The sequence below is a fragment of the Schistocerca americana genome, chromosome X (genome assembly GCF_021461395.2).
Source record: "Schistocerca americana isolate TAMUIC-IGC-003095 chromosome X, iqSchAmer2.1, whole genome shotgun sequence".
In the NCBI taxonomy this organism is placed as follows: domain Eukaryota; kingdom Metazoa; phylum Arthropoda; class Insecta; order Orthoptera; family Acrididae; genus Schistocerca; species Schistocerca americana.
This window is the reverse complement of record NC_060130.1, coordinates 269,313,295-269,329,115: the sequence shown is the minus strand read 5'-3', so window position 1 is coordinate 269,329,115 and position 15,821 is coordinate 269,313,295. Positions and strand designations below refer to the sequence as shown.

Genomic DNA, 15,821 nt, shown 5'->3' with positions numbered 1-15,821 from the left:
TGTGACCTAATTTCTGGGCATGGTGACACGATAAGGTATTGAGACTGGCAGTTCAGCTTCTACATAACATACACCAAATTCTCTGAAATTAGTTTGTTTATGCAATAATTAACAATAAAGTTAATAATTAGCCAAATTATAAATCACCCTTTTACCCCAGTGTTTATTAAATTCTTATCTTAGCCATTGTACTTTTATTAATCTGCCATTGTACTTTTATTAATCTGATTTTTATGCTGCAGGTGACATACTATTTGATTTGGTTATAATAGAGGGAAACATTCCACGTAGGAAAAATATATCTAAAAACAAAGATGATGTGACTTACCAAATGAAAGTGCTGGCAGGTCGACAGACACACAAACAAACACAAACATACACACAAAATTCAAGCTTTCGCAACAAACTGTTGCCTCATCAGGAAAGAGGGAAGGAGAGGGAAAGACGAAAGGATGTGGGTTTTAAAGGAGAGGGTAAGGAGTCATTCCAATCCCGGGAGCGGAAAGACTTACCTTAGGGGGAAAAAAGGACGGGTATACACTCGCACACACACACACACATATCCATCCACACATATACAGACACATGTCTGCTTGTGTCTGTATATGTGTGGATGGATATGTGTGTGTGTGCGAGTGTATACCCGTCCTTTTTTCCCCCTAAGGTAAGTCTTTCCGCTCCCGGGATTGGAATGACTCCTTACCTTTTCCCTTAAAACCCACATCCTTTCGTCTTTCCCTCTCCTTCCCTCTTTCCTGATGAGGCAACAGTTTGTTGTGAAAGCTTGAATTTTGTGTGTATGTTTGTGTTTGTTTGTGTGTCTGTCGACCTGCCAACACTTTCATTTGGTAGGTCACATCATCTTTGTTTTTAGATATACTATTTGATTTAGTCAACAAGTAAGAATTTTGCATAATTTACAGTGTATTTCAATATGGTGTATGTACTCTTAAGTAAGTTATTCCCAATGTGGATGCACAAAGTACTTTGATCAACTTTTCTGAATTTCTAGATTACTGCAGTTCTTACAAAACAAAATTTAATCAATACTTATAATACATCCTGAATAGCAAAATTTAACCTAGCTGCTTTTCAATGACTGTGCAGTTTCTGAAATAAAAACTTGTTCATCCACCAGTCTTTAGATGGATGTCACTCAATGTCAACAGTCTATGTCCAGTTTGTTGATGACAATACATGCACCTGCACTGCGAAAACTAAGCAATGTTGATATTTAAAAAGTTTCTAGTGATTTTTGTAACTCATACTCTGATTAAAACTAACTTTGTAATTGACAGTTGCAATGGCCAGGAGGGGGGTTGGCAATGTTGCCGGAGTGCAGCCAGTCACACTTCACAAGGCGCTGCACATATCTACAAATCAAGCAACACAGTACGCACTTGGCACTCGAGAAACAACTATGACTGGATGGCAGCTGGCCCCTACCACTCTACTTGCTGAAATGTCAATCACAATACTAATTTTAATCAGAATATAATTAATATTTTGACTGAACTCTCTCTTGGTTGGTAGGAGACTTTAAGTGAAGATGAGCTTTCATTAAGAGTAGTGATTTTTAATTAATGAGTGAATTAAGTGAACTGTTGCAGTGTACTTTTCTCTGGCAGATTTCTGTGAGCCAGTACTGTACATGAACTATGACATTTATGTAAACATGGAGAGTGTTTGCCCGATTTGATTACTTGGTTTAGGAACTTGATTATTGACAGTGCTTCATTAATGTGTGTTGTGATGATTTTGTAATTTATATGAGCGGTTCTGCCACTGAACTCTATAGTTATTTGTGGCTGCCAACCTGATTTTATGCACTAGTATTTTCCCCAAGTACGAAAATTGGTCATCGTCCATACAGGGTAACTCTGAGGCTAACAAAATACGTGTAAAAGTGCAGCCTACATTGTGGTGAAACTATGAAAAGCAGGTTGTTGCTTTACACCATGCACTAAGTAGTGGAGAAAACAGAGAAATGGATGCTTCGAAAGAAGAGCATAGGGATTTAAATGCATTTCCTTACAGCAAAAGGAGTGCTGAGAATGGGAATTCAATGAAAAATGGCACACTCCTAACATTCAATTAAACCTCTGGGGCAATGGCTGCCACCATAACTTGCTGGACAATAGTATCAGTAACGGTGTGGCATTTCAGATGATGTGTGATTGGGCAACGACATCTGTCCTTTCTTGAATTGCTTGTGTCATACCTTCACCCTTGTAATGGATGTGTAGTGCTCTTCACAGAATTGTGCCATTTTTAATGAATTTCAGTTCCCTTCAGTTATTCCGCTGTCAGGAAATGCACTACACTTCTTTTGAAGCCTTCATGCCGCTGTCTTCAGCACAACTGAGTGCAGTCAATGGCAGATGTGTGCACATGCTCACTTTGTCATCACATGGGCATGGGCCCATGTCCCTCTAGTGGAGAGTTTGGGGCCTCAGTGCTTTCTTCCATAGGCATTCACATTATGAACCTTCCGCGGCTTTCATTTTACAGCCTCCAGCTCATTTTTTTGTGAATGCCCTTATAGTCGTGTTGTATCTGATCTTTTTAAATGGATGTGGCAAAATATCACAGTGCTATAAATTTGAAATTATAATGAAAAGGAAAGATTACAACTCGCCATACAGAGGAGATGCTGAGCTGCAGACAGGCACCACAAAAAAAGACTGCTAGAGAAGTAAGCTTTCAGCCAAATGACCCTCTTCAGAATTACTAAAAAGCAGGCACATGCATGCGTGCTCCCCCCCCCCCCCCCCCCCCCCACACACACAAACGCAACTAACACACGACCACTGTCTGTGGCTGCCCAGACCAGATTCTGGCCTCAGCAGCCAGAGACAGTGATCACCTGTGTGTGAGCTGCATTTGCGTAAATGTATGTGTGTGTGTTTTTTGTCTAATTCAGAAGAGAGCCTTTTGGTCAGAAGCTTACTTGTCTAGTTGTCTTTTTGTTGTGCCTGTCTGTGACTAAACATCTCAATTATATGAGTAGTAGCAATCTATCCTTTTCATTCCAATGTTGTTATTCCATCCTGGATTTACCACTGTTTGATACAATTCTGTTTGCTTTGGACAGTTTATGGCTCACAAATTCATCGAAAGTTGGTGAAGGTTTATGATTCTGCTATTTCATTTTCAGCAGTTAAGAAATGGGCAGCTGATTTCACAATTATTTGTAACTTTCTTGAAAATAATCCACTTGGTGGACACCCGGCAACTGCAACTGCAGCTGGAAATATCAAGAAAGTATACAATACTGTACTAAATGATCAGTGAATAAAGGTATATGAAACTCCTCATCTCATAGGCACATCAAAAGCAAAGAGTGTGATTTATATTAAGAATTAAATGTGAGAAAACTATACGCAAGACGGCTGCTGAATTTGTTGAATACTGAACAGAGCAAATTTGAAATGACGATTTTAGTTCTTTAGAAATAAATCCAACTCTTTTTGGGTACCAAATAAAAACTATGTGGGCTCAAACCACCCCACACCAGAAACAAAACAGCACTCAAAGGCAATGAGTGAAGCCAGTGTTAGCTAAGATGAAAATGCGATTTTGCTAACTGATTACCTTCTGAACGGTAAAATAACAGCTGATCAATACTGGACTATCAAAAGAAGGAAAGAATCACTATTCATCAAGACAAAAGAAGCTAGTGACAGGAAATTATTTGGAATTCCTCAATTGGCTAGGTAGATTAGAGAAGTTAAAAAGAGAAATGGATACGTTGAAGTTACATATAGTGGGAGTTAGTGCAGTGTGAAGGCAGGAATAACAGGACTTCTGATCAGATTAGTACAGTATTATCAAAACAAAATGAAATAGGGATAATGCAGGAATACGTCTAATAATGAATGAGAAAATACAAATAAGCTACTATGAACAACACAGTGAACATATTACCATGGCCAGTGTGGATACGCCAGTCAACACCCACCATAACAGTATAAGTTTATATCCATACTTGCTTTGCAGATGACGGACAGATACACACACACACACACACACACACACACACACACACACACACCTATGCCCTTACATGGTGCCTGCTGGGTGAAAAAGAGGCCTTACCTTCAGTCCCACACCCAAGTTTAACCATACTGGACTTATCAAAGACCCACTCTCCTTTCCACGGTCCATATAGATGAAACACTTCTTTTCCACCAATTCCTCCAACCAGAGCAAACCTAATTTCAACACTGAACCTTACCTCTCCCAGTTAATACCTCCACCCAACTGTAACCATCCCACTCTGCCACCTAACCACCCCCTGGTCATCTTCCAGGAATTCGTTATCCCCAACTTTGTCTCACCATCACCATCATTCCCCATATCCCTTCCTAAGAACACTAACCCTTTGATAGAAGAAAGGGCAGCCATGCACATGTAACCTCCAATCCCTACTGAAATCCATAAGCAGTTTCCAGAACCTCTGCTCCGAGTCCATCTCCCGCAACACCCACCCTCTACTTGCTCCCTAAAATCTGTGAACCCCACAATCTTGGATGCCCCGTTGTAGCTGACTATTGTGTTCCCACTGAATGAATTTCTGCTCTTGTTGAACAGCACATCCAACCAACTGCCCAAAATCTAGCCTCCTACATCATCAAAGATATTAACCACCCCTTTACCTCCTGGACCCCTACTTGTCACTATTAAAAAATGCCATGTCCCCATACACTGGCATCCCTCATGCCTCTAGTCTTGTCCCTATCAACCTGTTTATGGGCAATCTACAGGTAACTTTCCTAGCCTAGCCTAACCTCCCATCCTCCTACTCTGGTTCTGGTTCACTGATGGTGTCTTCATGATCTGTACTCATGACCAAGACACCTGATCCTCTTTCCTACACAACTTCAACACCTCGTCTCCTACCTGCTTCAACTAAGTCCTCCTCAACCCAACAATCCATTTTCCTGAACATTGACCTCCACCACTCTGATGGTTCCATCCACATCTGTCCAGATTAAACCCACTAACCATCAACAACACCAGCATTTTGAAAGCTGCTATCCCTTCCACACAAAAAAATCCCTTCCATATAGCCTAATCACCCATGGATGATGTACCTGCTGTTACAAGAGCTCCCTTGCCCAGTATGCCGAAGGTCTCAAGAAGACCTTTGTAGACAAGGACTGCCCCCCCCCCCCCCAAACCTAATCCACAAACAGATTTCCTATGCCATATCCTCACACACCTGCAATCCTCCTACCACCCCCAAGTACCAACTACCAAGTAGCGCCCCTCGTTACCCAGTATCACCCTGGACTGCAACAGCTGAAGCATATCCTTTGTCAGGGCTTTGACTACCTCTTGTCATGGCCCAAAATCAGGGACATCCTATCCAAGATTTTCCACACGCCTCCCGAATGGTGTTCCACTGCCCAACCAACCTACACAACACCCTAGTTCATACCTATGTCACTCCCATTCCCAACCCTTGCCACAGGAATCCTATACCTGTGGTGGACTAAGATGCAAGACTTGCCCAATCCACCCACCCAGCGCCTCCTGCTCCCCTCCCGTCACAGGCTTATACTATCCCATCAGAGGCCGGGAGACCTGTGAAAGCAGGCATGTCATATACCAATTCTATCGCAAATACTGCCCAGTTTTTTATTTTGGTATGACGACCAATCAACTGCCCACCATCATGAATGGTCACAGCCAAACTGTCACCAAGAACAAAGTTCACCAATCAGTGGCCAGCATGCTCAATTTCAATGGCTGCTTCACAACCTGGGTCATCTGGATCCTTCCCTCCACCACCAGCTTCTCTGAGCTATGCAGATGGGAGTTGTCCTCTCAACACATCCTTCACTCCCATAATTGTCCCAGATTCAATCTTGAATAATTCGCTTTCCCCACATCCTCCAACCAACTGTTTCCCCTTCCTCTGTCCTGTCACCCACACCAAGTTCATATCTCATCAACTTAAGCGTGTGCTGTTCTTCACTGGTTCTGACAACGGTGCACCCCATCTCCAGCCCGTGTACCTGCCACCCCTGCATCCCTACCCGGCAAACCAACTGCCTCCCTCTCAAGCCATAGCCACCAAACCCCCCCCCCCCCCCCCAAAAAAAAAAAAAAAAAAAAAAATCCCTCTCCCTGTCTCCTACCTCTCCCCAACCCACATTACAAGCTTGTCCACCTGCCGAATGCAGCACTGTCACTGTTCGTCCAAATGCTGCTGTGTAAGGGCATGTATGTATGTATGTATGTATGTATGTACAGAGTGGTCCATTGATCGTGACCTGGCCAAATATCTCACAAAATAAGCGTCAAACGAAAAAACTACAAAGAACGAAACTTGTCTAGCTTGAAAGGGGAAACCAGATGGCGCTATGGTTGGCTCGCTAGATAGCGCTGCCATAGGTCAAACGGATATCAACTGCGTTTTTTTAAATAGGAACCCCCATTTTTTATTACATATTCGTGTAGTATGTAAAGAAATACGAATGTTTTAGTTGGAGCACTTTTTTCGCTTTGTGATAGATGGCGCTGTAACAGTCACAAACATATGGCTCATAATTTTAGATGAGCAGTTAGTAACAGGTAGGCTTTTTAAATTAAAATACAGAACGTAAGTACATTTGAACATTTTATTTTGGTTGTTCCAATGTGATACATGTACCTTTGTGAACTTATCATTTCTGAGAAAGCATACTGGTACAGCGTGATGACCTGTAAATACCACATTAATGCAATAAATGCTCAAAATGATGTCTGTCAACCTCAATGCATTTGGCAATACGTGTAACGACATTCCACTGAACAGCGAGTAGTTTGCCTCCCATAATGTTCGCACATGTATTGACAATGCACTGACGCATGTTGTCAGGCGTTGTCAGTGTATCAAGATAGCAAATATCCTTCAACTTTCCCCACAGAAAGAAATATGGGGACATCAGATCTGGTGAATGTGAGGGCCATGGTACGGTGTTTCGACGACCAATCCACCTGTCATGAAATATGCTATTCAATACCGCTTCAACCACACGCAAGCTATGTGCCGGACATCCATCATGTAGGAAGTACATCGCCATTGTCATGCAGTGAAACATCTCATAGTAACATCGGTAGAACATTACGTAGGAAATCAGCACACACTGCACCATTTAGATTGCCATCGATAAAGTTGGGGCCAATTATCCTTCCGCCCACAATGTCGCACCACACATTAACCCGCCAAGGTCGCTGATGTTCCACTTGTCGCAGCCATAGTGGATTTTCTGTTGCCCAATAGTGCATATTATGCCAGTTTATGTTACCGCTGTTGGTGAATGACGTTTCGTCGCTAAATAGAACCCTTGCAAAAAAATCTGACATCGTCCCGTAATTTCTCTTGTGTCCAGTGGCAGAACTGTACACAAATATCGAAGTTGTCACCATGCAATTTCTGGTGCATAGAAATATGGTACGGGTGCAATTGATGTTGATGTAGCATTCTCAAGACCAATGATTTTGAGATTCCCGATTCTCGCACAATTTGTCTGCTACTGATGTGCGGATTAGCCGCGACAGCAGCTAAAACACCTACTTGGGCATCATCATTTGTTTCAGGTTGTGGTTGACATTTCACATGTGGCTGAACACTTCCTGTTTCCTTAAATAACGTAACTATACGGCGAATGGTCCGGACACTTGGATGATGTCGCCCAGGATACCGAGCAGCATACGTAGCACACGCCCGTTAGGCATTTCGATCACAATAGCCATACATCAACACGATATCGACCATTTCCGCAGTTGGTAAATGATCCATTTTAACAGGGGTAATTTATCACGAAGCAAATACCGTCCGCACTGGCGGAATGTTACGTCATACCACGTACTTATACGTTTGTGACTATTACAGCGCCATCTATCACAAAGCGAAGAAAGTAGTCCAACTAAAACATTCATATTTCTTTACGTACTACACGAATATGTAATCAAAAATGGGGGTTTCTACTTAAAAAAACGCATTTGATATCTGTTTGACCTATGGCAGCGCCATATAGTGGGCCAAACATAGCGCCGTCTGGTATGTCAGTGTGTGTGTGTGTGTGTGTGTGTGTGTGTGTGTGTGTGTGTGTGTGTGGTTTTTTTTACTCTAGCTCAAGAAAGGATTACCTCCGAAAGCTGGAAGCTGGAAAGTTTTCTTTCTTTTTGTGTGTGCCTGTCGAAGACTCAATGATCCTGCTTTTCAGTGATTGGTCTCCTTTACTACAAAAACAGTAGATGAAAATGGACTGGGGTAAAGGAATGAAGGGGAAGCAACCGGGCAGAATTTTGCACAGAGCACAATTTAATAACTGCTAATAGTTTGTGTAAGAATTACGAAAGAAAGCTGTATCTCTTGGAAGAGACTAGAGACACCAGGAGGTTTCAGGTAGAAGAAACTGCAGATAGGTTGGAAATTAAGTACATGGGATATGGCTAAAAAAAAAAAAAAAAAAGGGCAGATGTTGTTAACGAGTTTGAAAGGGAGCGTTGAGCAACAATCGATCGAAACAGGGGAAAGGAATACAATAACAGCCAAAGGGCGTAGCATCGTGTGATGAAAAAGTGAAGGTAGCAGAGGTTTAAAAAGACCAAACCCAACAAAACCATTGGCCTTGCCGCAGTGGTAACATCGGTTACCATCAGATTACTGAAGTTAATCGCTGTTGCGGTGGGCTAACATTTGGGTGGGTGACCATGCAGTCTGCCAAGCACTGTTGGCAAATGGGGTGCACACAGCACTTGTGAGGAAAACTGAGGAGCTATTTGATTGGAAGTAACAGCTCCAGTATTATAGATTGACAAAACGGCTCGGAGAGTGGTGTGCTGCACATGTGCCCCTCCATATCCGCACACAGTGACGTCTGTGGGCATGGTGGCCGGTTGGTACTGTTGGGCCTTCATGGCGTATTCGGGTGGAGTAGAGTAGCAGGCCCAGTAAAACCCTTGGATAATATATGAAATATTGAACTAAACTGACGAAAGGAGAAAATATAAAGTAGCAGCAAATAAATAAGGCGAAAGTAAATACATATTTTTAAAAATGAGACTGACAGAAAATCCAAGATGGCAAATGAGTAATGACTAAAGCAAAAATGCAAAGCTTTAGAAGCATGTATTATTATGAGAAAGAGAGATGCCAACTGTAAGAAAAGCAAAGCAAGCTTTGCAGGAAAGAGAAGCACCTGTATACCTATTACTGGTATGCTATTAGAGCTCTTAATATTCAAAGGAAAGGCTGAAAGGTGGAAGGAATATACAGACATTCTATTTCAGAAAAACAAACTTGAAGAGAATATTACAGAAATAGAAAAAGTAGTACACGAATATGAGATGAGAGTATGACATTGTGAGAATAATTTGACAGAGTACTCAAAGACCAAGTCGAACAAGGCCCCTCAAGAGGACGACATTCCCTCAAGTTGTTGGGCTCGGTAGAGCCAACCACGAGAAATCTATTCCACCTGCTACACAAAATACATGAGAAAGTCAAAACACTGCTGGACTTGAAGAAGAATTTAATTACAATTCCAAAGAAGGCAGGTACTACAGGTGTGAATATTACTGAACCATCAGTTTAATAAGTCATGGTTGCAAAATACTGACACAAATTATTTACAGAAGAATGGAAAAACTGGCAGAAACTGATCTCAGAGAAGATCATTTTGGGTTATGAAGAAATGGTGCAAGCCTAGTTTTATCACAGCAGCTAGTTTTATTCTATCAACTTCTTAATACCAAATCTTATTAGTCAACACTGGGTAACTATTTATTAGCTACTTTGCAGTAATAAGGTTAATTAATGGCACAGGGATCCAAGTTTCATCCATTCGAGCAACTCTATAAAGAGTTTTTGGACTACTGGCGGGCAGCTCAGATTGGTTGGTTGGTTTGTGGGGTTAAAGGGACCAGACTGCTACGGTCATCGGTCCCTTTTTCCAAAAAACTAAAACCACCCAAAGAGAATAAAAAACGAACAACAGGAAACACGGCAGACGACACAGGACAAGAAATACTCTGACAGAGAACAGACAAAACAAATTAAAATCACACCGAGTGTGACGGTGGTTGGCCGACCACAGAGAAAAAAAGGAAAAGCCAACCACCGAGCACACATTAAAAACTCAGTTTAAAATCGAAGGCCAAAAGCCAGAATCAACATAAAAACAAACACTCAGATTAAATGATAAAAACCCTCTGCTCGAATAAAACGTAAAACTAAGCTAGACATTGCATTGTCGTCAGTTAAAAGGGCAGGGAGCGTATCAGGCAGCGCAAATGTCTGCCTGACCACATCTGCCTGACCACAGCTAAAAGGGGGCAGGCCAACAAAATGTGGGCCACTGTCAAAGCAGCCCCGCAGCAACATACAGGAAGGTCCTCCCGGCGCAGTAAATAACTGTGTGCCAGCCGGGAGTGGCCAATGCGGAGCCGGCATAGGACTACAGAGTCCCTGCGAGTGGCTCGCAGGGATGACTGCCACACAGCTGTCGTCTCCTTGACAGCACGGAGTTTATTACGTGTGGTCAGTTCGCGCCATTCATCATCCCAAAGTGCAAAAACTTTGCAGCGTAAGACTGGCCTCAAATCAGTCTCCGGGAGGCCAATGTCCAGAGTTGGTTTACTGGTGGCCTCTTTCGCCAGGCGGTCAACATGTTCATTGCCAGGTATCCCAACATGACCGGGGGTCCACACAAAGACCACAGAGCGGCCGCAACGTGCAAGAGTATGCAGGGACTCCTGGATAGCCATCACCAGACGGGAACGAGGGAAACACTGGTCGAGAGCTCGTAAACCGCTCAGGGAATCGCTACAGATAACGAAGGACTCACCTGAGCAGGAGCGGATATACTCTAGGGCTCGAAAGATAGCAACGAGCTCAGTAGTGTAAACGCTGCAGCCAGCCGGCAAGGAACGTTGTTCGGAATGGACCCCTAGAGTTAGCGCATAACCGACACGACCAGCAACCAACGAGCCGTCAGTGTAAACAATGCCAGAACCCTGATACGTGGCCAGGATGGAATAAAAGCGGCGGCGGAAGGCCTCTGGAGGGACTGAGTCTTTCGGGCCCTGTGCCAAGTCGAGCCGAAGGCAAGGGCGAGGAACACACCATCGGGGTGTACGCAAAGTGGTCCGAAAAGGAGGTGGAACAGTGAAAACCCTAAGCCCGGAGAGAAGCTCTTTGACGCAGACCGCGATCATACAACCTGACCGGGGTCGACGTTCTGGCAGATGGACGATTGATTGCGGGAACAGGAGATGGTAGTGCGGATGCCCGGGCGAGCTAAAAACATGGGCAGCATAAGCGGCCAGTAGATTTTGGCGCCTCAACTGCAATGGAGGGACACCTGCTCCGCAAGTATGCTGTCCACTGGGCTGGTCCAGAAAGCACCAGTGGCAAGGTGTATTCCGCTGTGTAGGATTGGGTCCAGTACCCGCAGTGCAGATGGGGATGCTGAGCCATAAGCCAGGCTCCCATAATCCAGACGAGACTGGATTAACGCCTGGTAGAGCCGTAACAGGGTAGATCGGTCGGCGCCCCAGCGAGTGTGGCTCAAGCATCTCAGAGCATTTAGATGCCACCAACACGCCTATTTAAGCTGCCGGATATGAGGCAGCCAAGTCAACCGGGCATCGAAAACCACCCCCAAAAACCTGTGTGATTCCACCACTGAAAGAAGTTCGCCGTCAAGATAAAGCCGCGGCTCCGGGTGGACAGTACGTCACCGGCAGAAATGCATAACGCAGGTCTTGGCTGCCGAAAACTGGAACTCATGAGCTACAGCCCAAGACTGCGCCTTGCGGATAGCGCCCTGTGGCTGACGTTCAACAGCTGCAATGCCAGTAGAGCTGTAGTAAAGGCAGAAGCCGTCAGCATACAGGGAAGCGGAGACAGAATTTCCCACCGCTGCAGCGAGCCTGTTTATTTCCATTAAAAACAGGCAGACACTGAGGACAGATCCCTGTTGTACCCCGTTCTCCTGGACTCGGGAGGAACTATGAGAGGCCGCGACTTGCACGCACAAGGTACGATATGACAGAACATTTCGGATAAAGATCGGCAGAGGGCCCCGAAGACCCCATCCATGAAGCGTAGAAAGTATGTGATGACGCCATGTCGTATCGTAGGCCTTCCGCATGTCGAAAAAGACAGCGACCAGGTGCTGACGGCGGCAAAGGCAGTACGGATGGCCGACTCCAGACTCACTAGAGTGTCGGTGGCAGAGCAGTCTTTACGAAACCCACCCTGAGACGGAGCCAGAAGGCCCCGAGACTCCAGTACCCAATTCAAGCGCCGGCTCACCATCCGTTCGAGAAGCTTGCAAAGAACGTTGGTGAGGCTAATGGGGCAGTAGCTGTCCACCTCCAAAGAGCTCTTGCCCGGTTTCAAAACGGGGATGACAATGCTTTCCCGCCATTGCGACGGAAACTAACCCTCGACCCAGAGACGGTTGTAAAGGTCGAGGAGGCGTCGCTTGCAGTCCACTGAAAGGTGTTTCAGCATCTGACAGGGAATGTGATCTGGCCCAGGAGCGGTATCAGGGCAAGCGGCAAGGGCACTGTGAAATTCCCACTCACTGAATGGAGCATTGTAGGATTCAGAATGGTGGGTGCGAAAAGAAAGGCTCCGACGTTCCATCCGCTCTTTAATGGAGCGGAAGGCCAGTGGGTAATTGGAAGGAGCGGAACTAAGAGCAAAATGCTCTGCCAAGCTGTTGGCAATTTCGTCGGAGTCTGTACAAACTGCTCCATTCAGTGAGAGCGCAGGGATGCTGACAGAGGTCCGGTAGCCATAGAGGCATCGGATCTTGGCCCAGACCTGTGATGGAGAGACATGGGGGCCAATGGTGGACACATACCGCTCCCAGCACTCCTGCTTGCTTTTGTGGATAAGGTGGCGGGCCCACACACGCAGCCGTTTGAAGATGATGAGGTGTTCAATGCAGGGATGTCGCTTGTGACGCTGTAGCGCCCGCCGGCAATCTTTAATCGCCTCAGCGATCTCAGGCGACCACCAAGGCACAGTCCGCTGCCGAGGGGACCCAGAAGAACTGGAAATGGCAGATTCTGCGGCAGTAACGGTGCTGGTGGTGACTGAGTGAACCACCGCATCAATGTCGTCATTAGAGAGGCTCAATAGCGGCAATGGAGGAGAACAAGTCCCAGTCAGCCTTATTCATAGCCCATCTGCTGGGGCGCCCAGAAGAGTGACGTTGTGACAGTGACAGAAAGATCGGAAAGTGGTCACTGCCACACAAGTTGTCATGCACACTCCATTGGACAGACGGTAAGAGGCGAGGGCTACAGATCGAAAGGTCGATGGTGGAGTACGTGCCATGCACCACGCTGAAGTGTGTGAAGGAACCATCATTTAAAAGTGAAAGATCGAGCAGCTCAGACTGTTCCACAACTCTTCAATAACTTGTATAATGAACTGAGAAAAAACCTACAGGAATCTACCACACTTTTTCAGAAAGACTTTACAGAAAGAAGGAGGCTGTGGCAGTGATGCAGACTGGACTTCAATCACAATGAAAACATAACAAAAGAGCTCCTTGCCAGGCCGTGAAGGCCCAAGAGATGTCTACCAGCCACCGTGTCACCCTCGTCCCTGTGGCATCGTGCAGATGCTGTATGAAGGGGGATGTGGTCAGCACACTGCTCTCCTGGACGTTTTACACACTTTCCAGACCATGGAGCTGCTACTACTCGGTCATGGAGCTCCTCAATTGGCATCACGACACTGAGTGCACCCCATACCAGTCATCCCACCAAGAAATATTCACTCTCAGTACTGGGAATCAAACCAGGTCCTCTGCATGGTACCCTTCTACACTGATCGCTCAGCTACTAAGGTGGACATGAGACTACTCTGCATAAATGATTTATAATAAGTTAATAGGTGACTGGTCATCTACAGCAAAAAAAAAAAAAAAAAAGAAAAGAAATAATAATAATAATAATAATAATAATAATAATAATGTTGGTTAAAACTCTATTGTAGTGCTATTCCCATATACCCTGAGGGAGACCTAAGGTAGCAGTGTTCAGGAATCACAGGAGGAAACATCAGTGAGCTGCCATTACCAAGGTCTACGTATAATCTACTGGCAGATGTGGTCTGTTGAATACTCCACAGCAATTCTTGGTGACAATGTTGAAATGTGTTATTCATGCTCAATATTAATTAAAAAAAGTAAATGTTAGATATAAGTTTTCCACCGAATACCAAACAGGCCATCATCACAAACGGATTCAGTTTGCAATGACAACAGGAAAGGAAACATTTACCCAACTGAAGGCAATATCGAATAACGAGTCCACTCACAAACAGCATCATAAACAACTGCCAGTAAAGGCATCCACGGTCATTGTCTGTCAATAAAATTCTTCTGGATATGTGACCGCATTATCAAAATGTAAACGTCTCCAACATTTTGGCTATTGTTGCAAATGCTCTTCCTCAGGTGCTGAGCTGACAGTCAGGAGGGCCATTTGCAACAGTAGTCGTACCTCAATGTTTCAGCTCAGAAACTACCACCAATAACAATTTTCGTACTGAACATATTAATTCTAGCCAACAAAACTGTCATTGGTATACATCATCCTGCAATAAACATCTACAAAGAAATTCATCAACACCCATCTTCAACCTCATGGCTGAAGTCTACAATCAATATACACTCCTGGAAATTGAAATAAAAACACCGTGAATTCATTGTCCCAGGAAGGGGAAACTTTATTGACACATTCCTGGGGTCAGATACATCACATGATCACACTGACAGAACCACAGGCACATAGACACAGGCAACAGAGCATGCACAATGTCGGCACTAGTACAGTGTATATCCACCTTTCGCAGCAATGCAGGCTGCTATTCTCCCATGGAGACGATCGTAGAGATGCTGGATGTAGTCCTGTGGAACGGCTTGCCATGCCATTTCCACTTGGCGCCTCAGTTGGACCAGCGTTCGTGCTGGACGTGCAGACCGCGTGAGATGACGCTTCATCCAGTCCCAAACATGCTCAATGGGGGACAGATCCGGAGATCTTGCTGGCCAGGGTAGTTGACTTACACCTTCTAGAGCACGTTGGGTGGCACGGGATACATGCGGACGTGCATTGTCCTGTTGGAACAGCAAGTTCCCTTGCCGGTCTAGGAATGGTACAACGATGGGTTCGATGACGGTTTGGATGTACCGTGCACTATTCAGTGTCCCCTCGACGATCACGAGTGGTATATGGCCAGTGTAGGAGATCGCTCCCCACACCATGATGCCGGGTGTTGGCCCTGTGTGCCTCGGTCATATGCAGTCCTGATTGTGGCGCTCACCTGCACGGCGCCAAACACGCATACGACCATCATTGGCACCAAGGCAGAAGCGACTCTCATCGCTGAAGACGACACGTCTCCATTCGTCCCTCCATTCACGCCTGTTGCGACACCACTGGAGGCGGGCTGCACGATGTTGGGGCGTGAGCGGAAGATGGCCTAACGGTGTGCGGGACCGTAGCCCAGCTTCATGGAGACGGTTGCGAATGGTCCTCGCCGATACCCCAGGAGCAACAGTGTCCCTAATTTGCTGGGAAGTGGCGATGCGGTTCCCTACGGAACTGCGTAGGATCCTACGGTCTTGGCGTGCATCCGTGCGTCGCTGCGGTCCGGTCCCAGGTCGACGGGCACGTGCACCTTCCGCCGACCACTGGCGACAACATCGATGTACTGTGGAGACCTCACGCCCCACGTGTTGAGCAATTCGGCGGTACGTCCACCCGGCCTCCCGCATGCCCACTATACGCCCTCG

At 45.5% G+C, this 15,821-nt stretch overlaps 1 protein-coding gene across 1 annotated transcript in view; it reads right to left on the bottom strand.

The window, feature by feature from the left end:
• Nucleotides 1-15,821, bottom strand: part of LOC124555535 — a 319,899-nt gene that overhangs the window by 25,139 nt on the left and 278,939 nt on the right. The window lies entirely within an intron of this gene.